Source organism: Anolis carolinensis, unplaced genomic scaffold (genome assembly GCF_035594765.1).
Source record: "Anolis carolinensis isolate JA03-04 unplaced genomic scaffold, rAnoCar3.1.pri scaffold_12, whole genome shotgun sequence".
In the NCBI taxonomy this organism is placed as follows: domain Eukaryota; kingdom Metazoa; phylum Chordata; class Lepidosauria; order Squamata; family Dactyloidae; genus Anolis; species Anolis carolinensis.
The window spans coordinates 3,952,601-3,965,724 of NW_026943823.1; the positions used below are offsets into that span (position 1 = coordinate 3,952,601).

The following is a 13,124-nucleotide window of genomic DNA, read 5'->3' on the forward strand; positions in this document are numbered from 1 at the left end:
GTCCGTAGACACCTCCAAGGTCATATGGCCACTGGCATAACTGCATGGAGTGGTTAACTTCCTGCCGGAGTGGTACCTATTGATCTACTCGCATTTGCCTGTTTTCGAACTGCTAGATTGGCAGAAGCTGGGGCTAACAGCGGGAGCTCTTCCTGCTCCCCAGATTCGAACTGCAAACCTTTTGGTCAGCAAGTTCAGCAGCTCAGAGGTTTAACCACTGGGGGCTCCTCATTTGTGTGTCATTTGGGATATGTGTGTCAAGTTTAGTCCAGCTCTGTCATTCATGACAGTTGCAGTGGTCTCAGGAAGTGAGTGAAGATACTGCAAATCCCATCATCCGTGGTACATCCTCCCCCAAACTGCACCAAGATGTAAAGTTAATCATGGGGGTTCTGTCTGCCAAGTTTGGTCCAGTTCCGTCATTGGTGGGCGTCGCAGTGCTCTGTGGGAGCTGAAGCAATTGACAGTACTGCAAATCCCATCATCCGTGGTCCATTCTGCCCCAAACTGCACCAAGATGTAAAGTTAGTCATGGGGGTTCTGTCTGCCAAGTTTGGTCCAGTTCCGTCATTGGTGGGCGTCGCATTGGTCTGTGGGAGCTGAAACAATTGACAGTACTGCAAATCCCATCATCCGTGGTCCATCCTGCCCCAAACCGCACCAGGACGTAAAGTGGGTCATGGGGGTTCTGTCTGCCAAGCTTAGTCCAGTTCCGTCATTGGTGGGCATCGCAGTGGTCTGTGGGAGCTGAAGCTATTGACAGTACTGCAAATCCCATCATCCGTGGTCCATCCTACCCCAAATTGCACCAGGACGTAAAGTGAGTCATGGGGGTTCTGTCTGCCAAGCTTGGTCCAGTTCCGTCATTGTTGGGCATTGCAGTAGTCTGTGGGAGCTGAAGCTATTGACAGTACTGCAAATCCCATCATCCGTGGTCCATCCTGCCCCAAACTGCACCAGGACATAAAGTGGATCATGGGGAGATCAAGAATGGAATGCTTGTCCAAGGACGAGAAATGATGGTGTGAAAATCCTATTTATCCACAACGCTTCTTTACAACTCTTAAATTCCAAACCAGGTAATTGCAAGCTTTAATAAAACGGCACTGTTTCCTCTCTCAATGTCACAAGCAAAAAAAACACAAAGAATTGCTTCCGTGGGAATCATTTCAGAGTTAACAAAGAACCGAAACCATCCGATGGCCGAAAGAATTCCAGAACAATGGGATGAAAGAAGCAACCTGTCCGGCTACACATTTTGTTTGATTGCATACTTGTACTTTGTAGATGTGGCTGTCCGTCTTTTCTAAAGCAAGGACAGATCTGGATTCTGCTCCTGTCGTCAGGCTGGCAACTCACAACTCTGAAGTCAGAGAAAGACAACAGAGAGCGAAGAGGAAGGCAAGGCTTTAGTGCTCAGAGAAAGGGCTTCAGTCACTTCCTCTGCAGTTCTGCCAGGCCCTCCGTCCTGGTTTCACTGAAGGCGAAGGGTGAGGATTTGGGGACTGAGTCCACAGGGGAGTGAAAAGGAGATCTGTTGTCGCTTGCTTTCTGGCTGAGGAAAGGGCTTCCTGGCCCTCAATTAGTCCTGTTTGGAATCATAGAATCATAGAATCGTAGAGTTGGAAGAGACCTCATGGGCCATCCAGTCCAACCCCCTGCTAAGAAGCAGGAAATCACATTCAAAGCACCCCCGACAGATGGCCATCCAGCCTCTGCTTAAAAGCCTCCAAAGAAGGAGCCTCCACCACACTCCGGGGAGAGAGTTCCACTGCCGAACAGCTATTCTCACAATAAGGAAGTTCTTCCTGATGTTCAGGTGGAATCTCCTTTCCTGTAGTTTGAAGCCATTGTTCCGTGTCCTAGTCTGCAGGGCAGCAGAAAACAAGCTTGCTCCCTCTTCCCTATGACTTCCCTTCACGAATTTGTACATGGCTATCATGTCTCCTCTCAGCCTTCTCTTCTGCAGGCTAAACATGCCCAGCTCTTTAAGCCGCTCCTCATAGGGCTTGTTCTCCAGACCCTTAATCATTTTAGTCGCCCTCCTCTGGACGCTTTCCAGCTTGTCAACATCTCCCTTCAACTGTGGTGCCCAGAATTGGACGCAGTGTGATTCCAGGTGTGGTCTGACCAAGGCAGAATAGAATAAGGGGGAGCAGGACTTCCCTGGATCTAGACGCTCTTCCCCTATTGATGCAGGCCAGAATCCCGTTGGCTTTTTTAGCAGCCGCATCACATTGTTGGCTCATGTTTAACTTGTTCCCCACGAGGACTCCAAGGTCTTTTTCGCACTCACTGCTGTCAAGCCAGGCATCATCCCCCATTCTGTATCTTTGATTTCCATTTTTTCTGCCGAAGTGAAGTATCTTGCATTTGTCCCTGTTGAACTTCATTTTGTTAGTTTCGGCCCATCTCTCTAGTCTGTCAAGATCGTTTTGAATTCTGCTCCTGTCTTCTGGAGTGTTGGCTCTCCCTCCCAGTTTGGTGTCGTCTGCAAACTTGATGATCGTGCCTTCTAACCCTTCGTCTAAGTCGTTAATAAAGATGTTGAACAGAACCGGGCCCAGGACGGAGCCCTGCTTGTGGCACTCCACTTGTCACTTCTTTCCATGATGAAGACGACGCATTGGTGAGCACCCTTTGGGTTCGTTCGCTTAGCCAATTACAGATCCACCTAACCGTAGTTTTGTCTAACCCACATTTTACTAGTTTGTTTGCCAGAAGGTCGTGGGGGACTTTGTCGAAGGCCTTACTGAAATCCAGACACGCTACATCCACGGCATTCCCTGTATCGACCCAACTTGTAACTCTGTCGAAAAAAGAGATCAGATTAGTCTGGCATGACTTGTTTTTGGTAAATCCGTGTTGACTATTAGAAATGACCGCATTTGTTTCTAAGTGTTCGCAGACCACTTTCTTGATGATCTTTTCCAGAATCTTGCCTGGTATCAATGTGAGGCTGACCGGACGGTAATTGTTTGGGTCGTTCTTTTTTCCCTTCTTGAAGATAGGGACCACATTCGCCCTCCTCCAATCTGCTGGGACTTCTCCCGTTCTCCAAGAACTCTCGAAGATGATTGCCAGTGGTTCTGAAATAACTTCCGCTAGTTCCTTCAATACTCTTGGATGTAGCTCATCTGTCCCTGGGGACTTGAATTCGTTTAGAGTGGCCAGGTGTTCCTGGACAACTTGTTTCCCTATTTGGGGTTGGATTTCCCCCCTGTAGCAGTTGTATATGTGCTCCAAACAAATTCCAAACATTGGATTCCGTGTAAATTGCAAAGAAGCTTATATTGAATGTTGAACAGATATGAGAGATAGACATACAGTGTAAGGCAAGGGTAGAGTGGATATTGGCAGGCTTTGGAAAATGTGTTTGGCTAAATTCTCCTATTCATGTCACAGGGAAATGAAATCCTCCCCATATACTGAATATGTCAACTGTTTCCCATTGTGGCTTGGGGAAGGGAGCGGTGCTGGAAGGTGTCTGTTCCCTACAAAAGACCTTCCTCGGAGCAGAGAAGCAGATATCAAGAAATGATGAGCGCTGGCTGCTGCCCATGACACTAATGCGTCCCCTAGCACCATGTGTTATTTAATTAATACATAAATCTGAGGGCTACCTGGACATGTTGGCTTGCGTTCAATCAAGGATACTTTTTAAAACAGCTCTTCATGTTCATCACAGGTTTTTTAGTGAGAGGAAAAGAGAACTCTTCTTCTCACTCAGGCTGTGCAAAAAGTCCTAGTATATTTTCCACTTGCAGATATTGCTCAAAATAAATCCCCCATACTTTCTGTTTAGAAGAGACTGTATATACTCAAGTATAAGCCTAGTTTTTCAGCCCTTTTTTTAGGACTAAAAAAGCCCCCCTCGGCTTATACTCGGGTGAGGGTCCTGGTTGGCTTATACTTGGGTCAGCTTATACTCGAGAATATATGGTACATTTATTATTTTTCTCTATTATTATTGGTATTATTACATTTATTATTTTACTCTATTATTATTACATTTATTATTGTACTCTATTATTGTTGCTACTATTACATTTATTTTACTCTATTTTTATTATTATTATTAATACATTTATTATTTCACTCTGATATTATTATTATTATTACATGTATTATTTTACTCTATTATTATTAAAAGGATACATAAGCACATTTACATTGAAGAAGATGAGAATAAGGATTTAATCAGAGTTGGACAGTCTTATCTTAAATTAGAGCTTGATGTAAATATTCCAAAACATTGAACCTACGGATCCCTCAATTACTGTAATTTTTTGGTATCTATTTTTATTTCTGAAATTTACCATCCTCGGCTTATACTGGAGTCAATGATTTCCCAGTTTTTTGTGGTAAAATTAGATGCCTCTGATTATATTTGGGTCGGCTTATATTCGAGTATATACAGTAGCTTTTTTCTGCACACAAAAAAAATTACCCTATATACCCGAGTATAAGCCGACCCGAATATAAGCCGAGGCACCTAATTTTACCCTAAAAAACTGGGAAAATATATTGACTCAAGTATAAGCCAAGGGTGGGAAATGCAGCAGCTACTGGTAAATTTTAAAATAAAAATAGATACCAGTAAAATTACATTGATTGAGGCACCAGCAAGTTAAATATTTTTGAATATTTACCATAACAACCGAGTAAACTAGCTCTGTAAGTGGAAAAGTAGGGTCAACGAAAACAATATGGTATTAACTCAACAACAACAACAAAAACAACAGCAACAACAACAAAATTTCATTTGTATTCCGCCCTATCTCCCCATGGGGATTCAGGCCAGCTTCCAACATAGTAACAGGCAACATTCAATGCCTATATAAACAATGCAGAGCTAGATATAGATCTATAATTATATATACTAATTTCACATACGCATTTTCCCCTGAAACACTGGCAAATCCTCTCCATGTGAGGTGAAAATTCATATCTAAAAATAATGTATACACGTAGATACAGATATACAGGTTTATGGGAATCTCTAGATATCTATATGTATATAGGATTTGCAAAGACTTGCAAACATATGAGGGGAAATTCATATATAAAATTAATATATAGAGAGAGATACAAATGTTTAGGTACATAGGGATTGCAAAAGCTTGCAAGGCGAAGTGCCTACATATCTGTATCAGAGGTTAACAAATATTTCAGGGGAAAATGCTTTCATAAGATTAATGGGGGTGTATATATATATATATATATATATATATATATTCCTCTTCCTGACTTGCAAGGGCTTATTTTGCTTTTCAAAACATTCCCTAGGCTTTGGAAAAACAAACACACTGATAAGGGAGGAGAGAAATATATCCAGGCTCCGCTGCCCGACTTGACCTTGACCCGACTTTAAAGCTGAGGCTTTGCAAAAGAAAACACACTGATAAGGGAGGAGAAGAGACAAATAGATCACATATTGCAAGCAATAGTCTGCAGGCTCCGTTGCCGGCCTTGACCTTGACCCGATTATAAGCCGGGGGAGGCTTTTTTAGCTCATAAAAAACTCGGCTTATCTGCGAGTATATACGGTATGTCATGCACAGGAACTACTCTTTTCTGTGCAATAATACTATGTGCAAATTTTGCACTTAATGCACAATTATAGCAGTTTGATCCCATACTCACTTCTATAGTTCCATCTTACGAAATGGAGCCCCTGGTGACGCAGTGGGCTGCTGAACTTGCTGACCAAAAGGTTGGTGGTTTGAATCCGGGGAATAGGGTGAGCTCCTTCTGTTAGCCCCAGCTTCTGACAACCTAGCAGTTAAAAAAATATGAAACGTGAGTAGATCAATAGGTACCGCTCCGGCGGGAAGGTAACAGTGCTCCATGCAGTCATGCCAGTGGCCACATCACCTTGGAGGTGTCTAAGGACAACGCCGGCTCTTCAGCTTGGAAATGGAGATGAGCACCAACCAGAGTTGGACACAACTAGACTTAATGTCAAGGGGAAAACCTTTACATTTACCTTTTGAAGCACCCTTTGCTTTGAAACAATATATTAATGCACTTAAAGATTGTGGTGCCCCAGTAAAAATCTGAAATTTGCACGTATCAAAAAGACAGTGTAATAATGATACATGTCTTTGGCTCTTTCCCAAGAAGTATCACAGTACTTTATAATGTCTAAAACCTACTTTTGTAACTGAAATACCATTGAGTGGTTTATTATTATGAAGCATGCTAGCTGATCAGCAGTTTGTAATTAAAAATTTAACTCATTTGTGGTTAATCTTTGTTTTTTGTGTATTTGGCTGCCTTCCTTGCACGCAAAATAATGCAGTACTATTTTGGTAAAGTCTGTGTTAAGTGGCTGTCTATTTCGTATTAGATTAATGTTCAAAATTACACTTTATACTAAGAGCTATTTTGGAGATTATGAGGATCCAAGAAGGGATTTGCCGTTTGAATTATATATTTCCATGTACACATGCATTCTGCCATTTGAAAGTAAACTTTAAAATCTTGGAAATATATGTATTTTATCAAAAAGCAGCATGGCATAATGGTTTGGGTTTTGGGTTTGGAAATGAAAAGACCAAATTCAAAACCTCCTCGGCCATTGGAATGCATTGGGTGACCACGACATGGCACACTCTATTAGCAGAAGGATATATATACATATATTATATCTATATATATAAAAGGGTAATGAAATTTCGGCCTAGGACAAAACAACAAAACTACACATCCCAGAAACGCTAAACTTGGCAGCACAACCCCTCATCCATGCCTCTACGTTCATACAACAAAAAGAAAAGAAAAATAAAGTCCTAATTGGAGGGAGAGGAATAATTGTTTTTATCCAATTGCTGCCAGTTAGAAGGCTAAGCTCCGCCCACTTGGTCTCCTTGCAACCCACTCAGCTCAGGGGACAGGCAGAGTTAGGCCTCACTTAGGCCTCTTCCACAGAGTATCTTATTTTAACTGGATTATATGGCAGTGTAGACTCAAGGCCCTTCCACACAGCTATATAACCCATTTATAATGGACTTAATGTCAGGGGAAAACCTTTACCCTTTACCTTAACTACCACCAATTCCTCAATACTTTATTTCCCATACCACCAGACTTCGCCACAGCAACGCGTGGCCGGGCACAGCTAGTATTATATACTAGCTGTTCCCAGCCACGTGTTGCTGTGGTGTTGTCTGGTGGTGTTGGTGAGAAATTGTTGAGGTAGTGGTGGTATTGAATGTCTGTTGTATGGTTGTCTTTATGTTTAGTATGCATTTGGTTGTTTGTGTCCTGTGAACGTGGTGAGGGTAGAAGGGGTCTATGTCCCTGTGGAGTATTGTATAGTATTTATACGTTGTCCATGTGTTGTGAATGCTTGGATTGTGTCCTGCTGCATAGTAGAAAGGGTTGGGCTGGATGGCCTTTAGGGGTCTCTCCAAACTCTTGGATTCTATGCTTCTATTATTAGTATTATTGTTATTATTATTATCATCTTCATCATCATCATTATTATGTAGAGGCTGGATGACCATCTGTCACGATTGCTTGGATTGTGTCCTCCTGCATGGTAGATCTGGATGATCCTTAGGGGTCACTCCAAACCTAAAATCAGATAATCTGTTTCTTATAGGCAGCGTGGAAGAGGTCTGAGGCCTAACTCTGCCTGTCCCCTGGGCTGAGTAGGTTGCTAAGAGACCAAGTGGGCAGAGCTTAGCCTTCTAACTGGCAGCAATTGGATAAAAAAACAATTATTCCTCTCCCTCTGGTATAAGGAGATTTGGGATATTGCGATAAATGACAAATTGACATGTAATATTAAAATTAAAAGAGGGTTATTAAAAAAGGATGATTTTGGGAAGATATGGGGAAGATTTATAGAGTTTGTATACGTAGAAGGAAAGGGGGGAAAAACCTGTAAAAGAAACCATGGAATTTTGGAAATAAATAGTGTAATTGGCTGGTCTGGGGTGAAGGGATAGCACTAGGTGACGGGTAACAAAAGGTAAATAATATGAGTATGTAATATAGTTAGAGAGTGAAAATACCATAGGAGCTATGATACACATAACTCTGTATTGCAAATATGTTAAAGAATGTATAAGTTTTAAGTACTGAATATGTAAAATTTTTCAATAATTTAAATAAAAAACTTGGGGGGGGGGAGAAAAAAAAGGACTTTATTTTTCTTTTCTTTTTGTTTTTGTTGTATGAACATAGAGGCATGGGTGACGGGATGTGTTGCCAAGTTTAGTGTTTCTGTCCTAGGCCGATTTTTTTTTAATCCTTTTATATATATAGATATAATTGTAAACCTTTTCTGAATAAATTTTGTGAAAAAGCTCTTATGGTAGGGGTGCAATAAAGCATAGGCCTACCGAGCATGACTGAGATTTTGAGAGGACCATTGCAAGGGCCATTGATACAGATTTTGTGCTGATTTGCAAAATTATCGTTTCAAAATTTAAGACCCAGAAATGTAAATAATGGATTCATAAAGCAGAAAATATAAAGCAGAAAATCTTTATCGCCACTAGCTAATTCTGGGCATAAAGCCAACACGACTATAAACAATTATATGCTAGTATAAACAGTTAATTGGCCTATATTGAACCCTAGACAGATGCCATATTAAATGCCTTATATACAATGTAATGTCTGAAAGTATTGTGCCTGGACATTGAAATATCTGTGATCCTCTCCAAGGAAAGAGCAAATATTTGTATATCTAGTTTTGTATATACCTAATAGCCTAAAAGCCTGAACTGAGAGTCTATTCATTTATCCATATAGATATTCTTAGATTCCAATACTTAAGAATGATTAAGTAAAGTGTGGATGCTAACTTCATATTTTAATTTTCGTTTTGGTCAGAAATTAGAAGCCAAGTGACCAGAGAGTAAAAAAAGGACAGACAAATGCAAAGAATTCCCTATCCCAAACCCAAAGATATGGAGTAGGGAACCATGATGCTCAGGCTTTTAAGTACTGTATATACTCGAGTATAAGCCTAGTTTTTCAGCCCTTTTTTTAAGACTGAAAAAGCCCCCCTCGGCTTATACTCAGGTAAGGGTCCTGGTTGGCTTATATTTGGGTCAGCTTATACTCAAGAATATATGGTACATTTATTATTTTTCTCTATTATTATTGGAATTATTACATGTATTATTTTTCTCTATTATTGTTGCTATTACATTTATTTTACTCTATTTTTATTATTATTATTATTATTATTATTACATTTATTATTTTACTCTATTTATTATTACATGTATTATTTCCCTGTACAATAGAGTCTCACTTATCCAACATAAACGGGCCGGCAGAATGTTGGATAAGCGAATATGTTGGATAATAAGGAGGCATTAAGGAAAAGCCTATTAAACATCAAATTAGGTTATGATTTTACAAATGAAACACCAAAACATCATGTTAGACAACAAATTTGGCAGAAAAAGTAGTTCAATACGCAGTAATGCTATGTAGTAATTACTGTATTTATGAATTTAGCACCAAAATATCACGATATATTGAAAACATTGACTACAAAAATGTGTTGGATAATCCAGAACTTTGGATAAATGAGTGTTGGATAAGTGAGACTCTATTGTATTACATTTATTATTTTTCTCTATTATTGTTGCTACTATTACATTTATTTTACTATATTTTTATTATTATTAATACATTTATTATTTCACTCTGATCTTATTATTATTATTACATTTATTATTTTACTCTATTTATTATTACATGTATTATTTCCCTGTATTTATTATTATTATTATTATTATTATTATTATTATTATTATTATTATTAAATGTATTATTTTACTCTATTATTATTAAAAGGATACATAAGCACATTGACATTGAAGAAGATGAGAATAATGATTTGATCAGAGTTGGACAGTCTTATCTTAAATTAGAGCTTGATGTAAATATTCAAAAACATTTAACCTACTGATGCCTCAATTAATGTAATTTTATTGGTATCTATTTTTATTTCTGAAATTTACCACCCTCGGCTTATACTGGAGTCAATGTTTTCCCAGTTTTTTGGTGGTAAAACTAGATGCCTCGGCTTATATTCGGGTCATCTTATACTCGAGTATATACGGTAGTTTAGCAATGGACAATATCTAACATTCAGCAAGATACCTGATATTTCAAAAGTAGGGGCTCCTGATATTATGGGAATTGTGTATGCTATTGTATCCAGTGTGGCATAACAGTTTGCATGTTTGATTAAATCTCAAACAGAACAAGTTTCAAATATTTTTCTACGGAAAACAACCAGATGACATTGCATGTCACATTCTCACAACTTCAGAAGAAAGCCATAGTAAACACTTTCTGAATAACCATTGCCAATAAAACAACATGGCAATTTCACTGTAGGGTAAGGTTATAAGTCCAGATGTATTTGAAAACATGCAACAACAACAACAACAACAACAACAACAACAGCAACAACAGCAACAACAACAACAACAAATAGCTGACAAAATCCTAGTTACAGTCCACTTGGCTGATCGTATGACATTTGTTCTGTACTCGCTTATTTTATATTTCCTGCTAAGTTCAAAATCAAAATCTAAGACTTTGAATTCATCCCTAAGGCAAACCTAGAAGCCAGTGGAGATCTTTGAGGTTCAATATCACTGGGAAAAAAAATAAAATAAACATAAAACTCCAAAGAAAATGTAACATTCTTCATCTTCACCAATGATATATTTCGTAATCAGAATTGCACAGAAGGCGATATATTAATGCAAACATTCATTAACGCAAAAGAACTCTGCACTCTATATAATACAATAGGTCATAGGAACTGAAGGGGAAAAAAAAGTTTCCCAAAGCTTATTAAATAAAAAAAAGTAATGAGATGGGACCTAATATTTGCAATCCAAGCAAATTGACTCACCTTGAGTCTGTTAGCAAAAGATCTGAAATTTAAATATGAAAGCTCAATGCATATAACCATTTAAAGACAAAAATTAGAGTTTGCTCACCATGGGAGATGGGATGAATAAATGGAAGAATAAATAGTTAGAAAGATACGTTCTGATCTAGCTGGTTGTTGTATTTATGTAGAAGTACGTTCCTGCTTCCAGATAGGGAACCATGAGTGTCTGTGTGAACTGGTGCCAATATACGTGTCCTCTCCATGCTGGAAAGGTATATTAGAATCTGTTTTTCAAAGTGCTGAACCCACACAGATAAGCAGCTTGGAAGCAGAAAGAAGGGACCGTATCCAGCTTGCCTGATTCGCTGCCAGACATTTGAGTGCCAGGCAGGACCCAGGCAAGTTGTCGTTCCAGGGCAAATGTGGGATAAATCCAAAAAAATCGTGATGCAAGACGGGCAGGTTGTGAGGTTCAAAAAGCAGTCGCAAAATACCATATATACTCGAAGATAAGCCGGGTTTTTCAGTCCTTTTTTTTAAGCTATAAAGTCAAGCTGGCAGCGGAGCCTGGAAGCCATTGCTTTCAATCTATATATATAAAAGAGTGATGGCATCAGGGCAGCGGACAAAACAACAAAACTACAGGCCCCCCAACCTTGAAATTTGACAACACAACCCATCATTCATGGCTCTAGGTTGATACAACAAAAAGAAAAGAAAAATAAAGTCCTAATTACAGGGAGAGGAATAATAGTTTTTATCCAATTGCTGCCAGTTTGAAGGCTAAGCTCCGCCCACTTGGTCTCCTAGCAACCTACTCAGCCCAGGGGACAGGCACAATTAGGCCTCACTTAGGCCTCTTCCACAGATTATCAGATTTGAACTGGATTATATGGCAGTGTAGACTCAAGGCCCTTCCACACAGCTATATAACCCATTTAGAATCTTATATTATCTGCTTTGAACTGGATTATCTTGACTCCACACTGCCATAGAATCCACTTCAGTGTGAATACTAAACATAAAGACAACCATACAACAGACATTCAATACCACCACTACCTCAACAAGTTCTCACCAACACCACCAGACAACGCCACAGCAACGCGTGGCCAGACACAGCTAGTATCTCTCTATATAAAAGGGTAATGACATTTCGGCCTAGGACAAAACAACAAAACTACACATGCCAGAAACACTAAACTTGGCAGCACAACCCCTCATCCATGCCTCTACGTTCATACAACAAAAAGCTTCAGCTATTCCAGAAAACAGCCAGGCTTTGAGGCTGCAAGGCTATTTACTGCTATTCCACCTGGTCAACAAAGGATTCCCATAAGCCACAGAAACGCGTGGCCAGGCAAAGCTAGTCAATATTATACGTACATACAATATATTATTTTATGAGCATAGCACAATATAAGTATCACATATTCCTATATTGCACTATACCACTACACTGCAATATTATTAGTAATATTACATGTATATATTGTATTATTAGTATTATATTGTATTGCAATATTATGATCTATATATAAAAAAAAGGTAATGAAATTTCGGACTAGGACAAAACAACAAAACTACACATCCCAGAAACACTAAACTTGGCAGCACAACCCCTCATCCATGCCTCTACGTTCATACAACAAAAAGAAAAGAAAAATAAAGTCCTAATTAGAGGGAGAGGAAAAATTGTTTTAATCCAATTGCTGCCAGTTAGAAGGCTAAGCTCCACCCACTTGGTCTGCTGTCAGTTAGAAGGCTAAGCTCCACCCACTTGGTCTCCTGGCAACCCACTCAGCCCAGGGCCACTTCAATCAGGCCTCTTCCATACTGCCTATAAAATAAGATTATCTGATTTCAACTGGATTATATGGCAGTATAGACTCAAGATGAGCACCAACCCCCAGAGTCAGACACGACTGGACTTAATGTCAGGGGAAAACCTTTACCTTTTACCTTAACTACCACCAATTCCTCAATACTTTATTTCCCATACCACCAGTCTTCGCCACAGCAACGCGTGGCCAGGCACAGCTAGTATCTATATATATAAAAAGCTTCTGACAATTTCTACTTTAATTAAAACAACAAAACTAAAAAACCCAGAACCACGAAACTTGCAGACACAACACAGGGTCCTCCGCACTGTGTTTAGACGACAAAACTAAAACTCAAATACACATCTATGTCCCATAAAATACCATATATACTCGAAGATAAGCCAGGGTTTTCA

At 39.3% G+C, this 13,124-nt stretch overlaps 1 protein-coding gene across 1 annotated transcript in view; it reads right to left on the reverse strand.

Moving 5' to 3' along the window:
• LOC134294068 (uncharacterized) overlaps positions 1–11,158 on the reverse strand; it is a 76,226-nt gene extending 65,068 nt beyond the window's left edge. Inside the window, exons 1-2 of the mRNA XM_062963894.1 lie at positions 10,992–11,158; positions 5,647–5,778 (exon numbers count right to left, since the gene is read on the reverse strand). The gene's annotated coding sequence lies outside the window, so the exon portion shown is untranslated. The remainder of the gene's footprint in view (positions 1–5,646; positions 5,779–10,991) is intronic.
• Between the last annotated feature and the right edge of the window lie 1,966 nt (positions 11,159–13,124).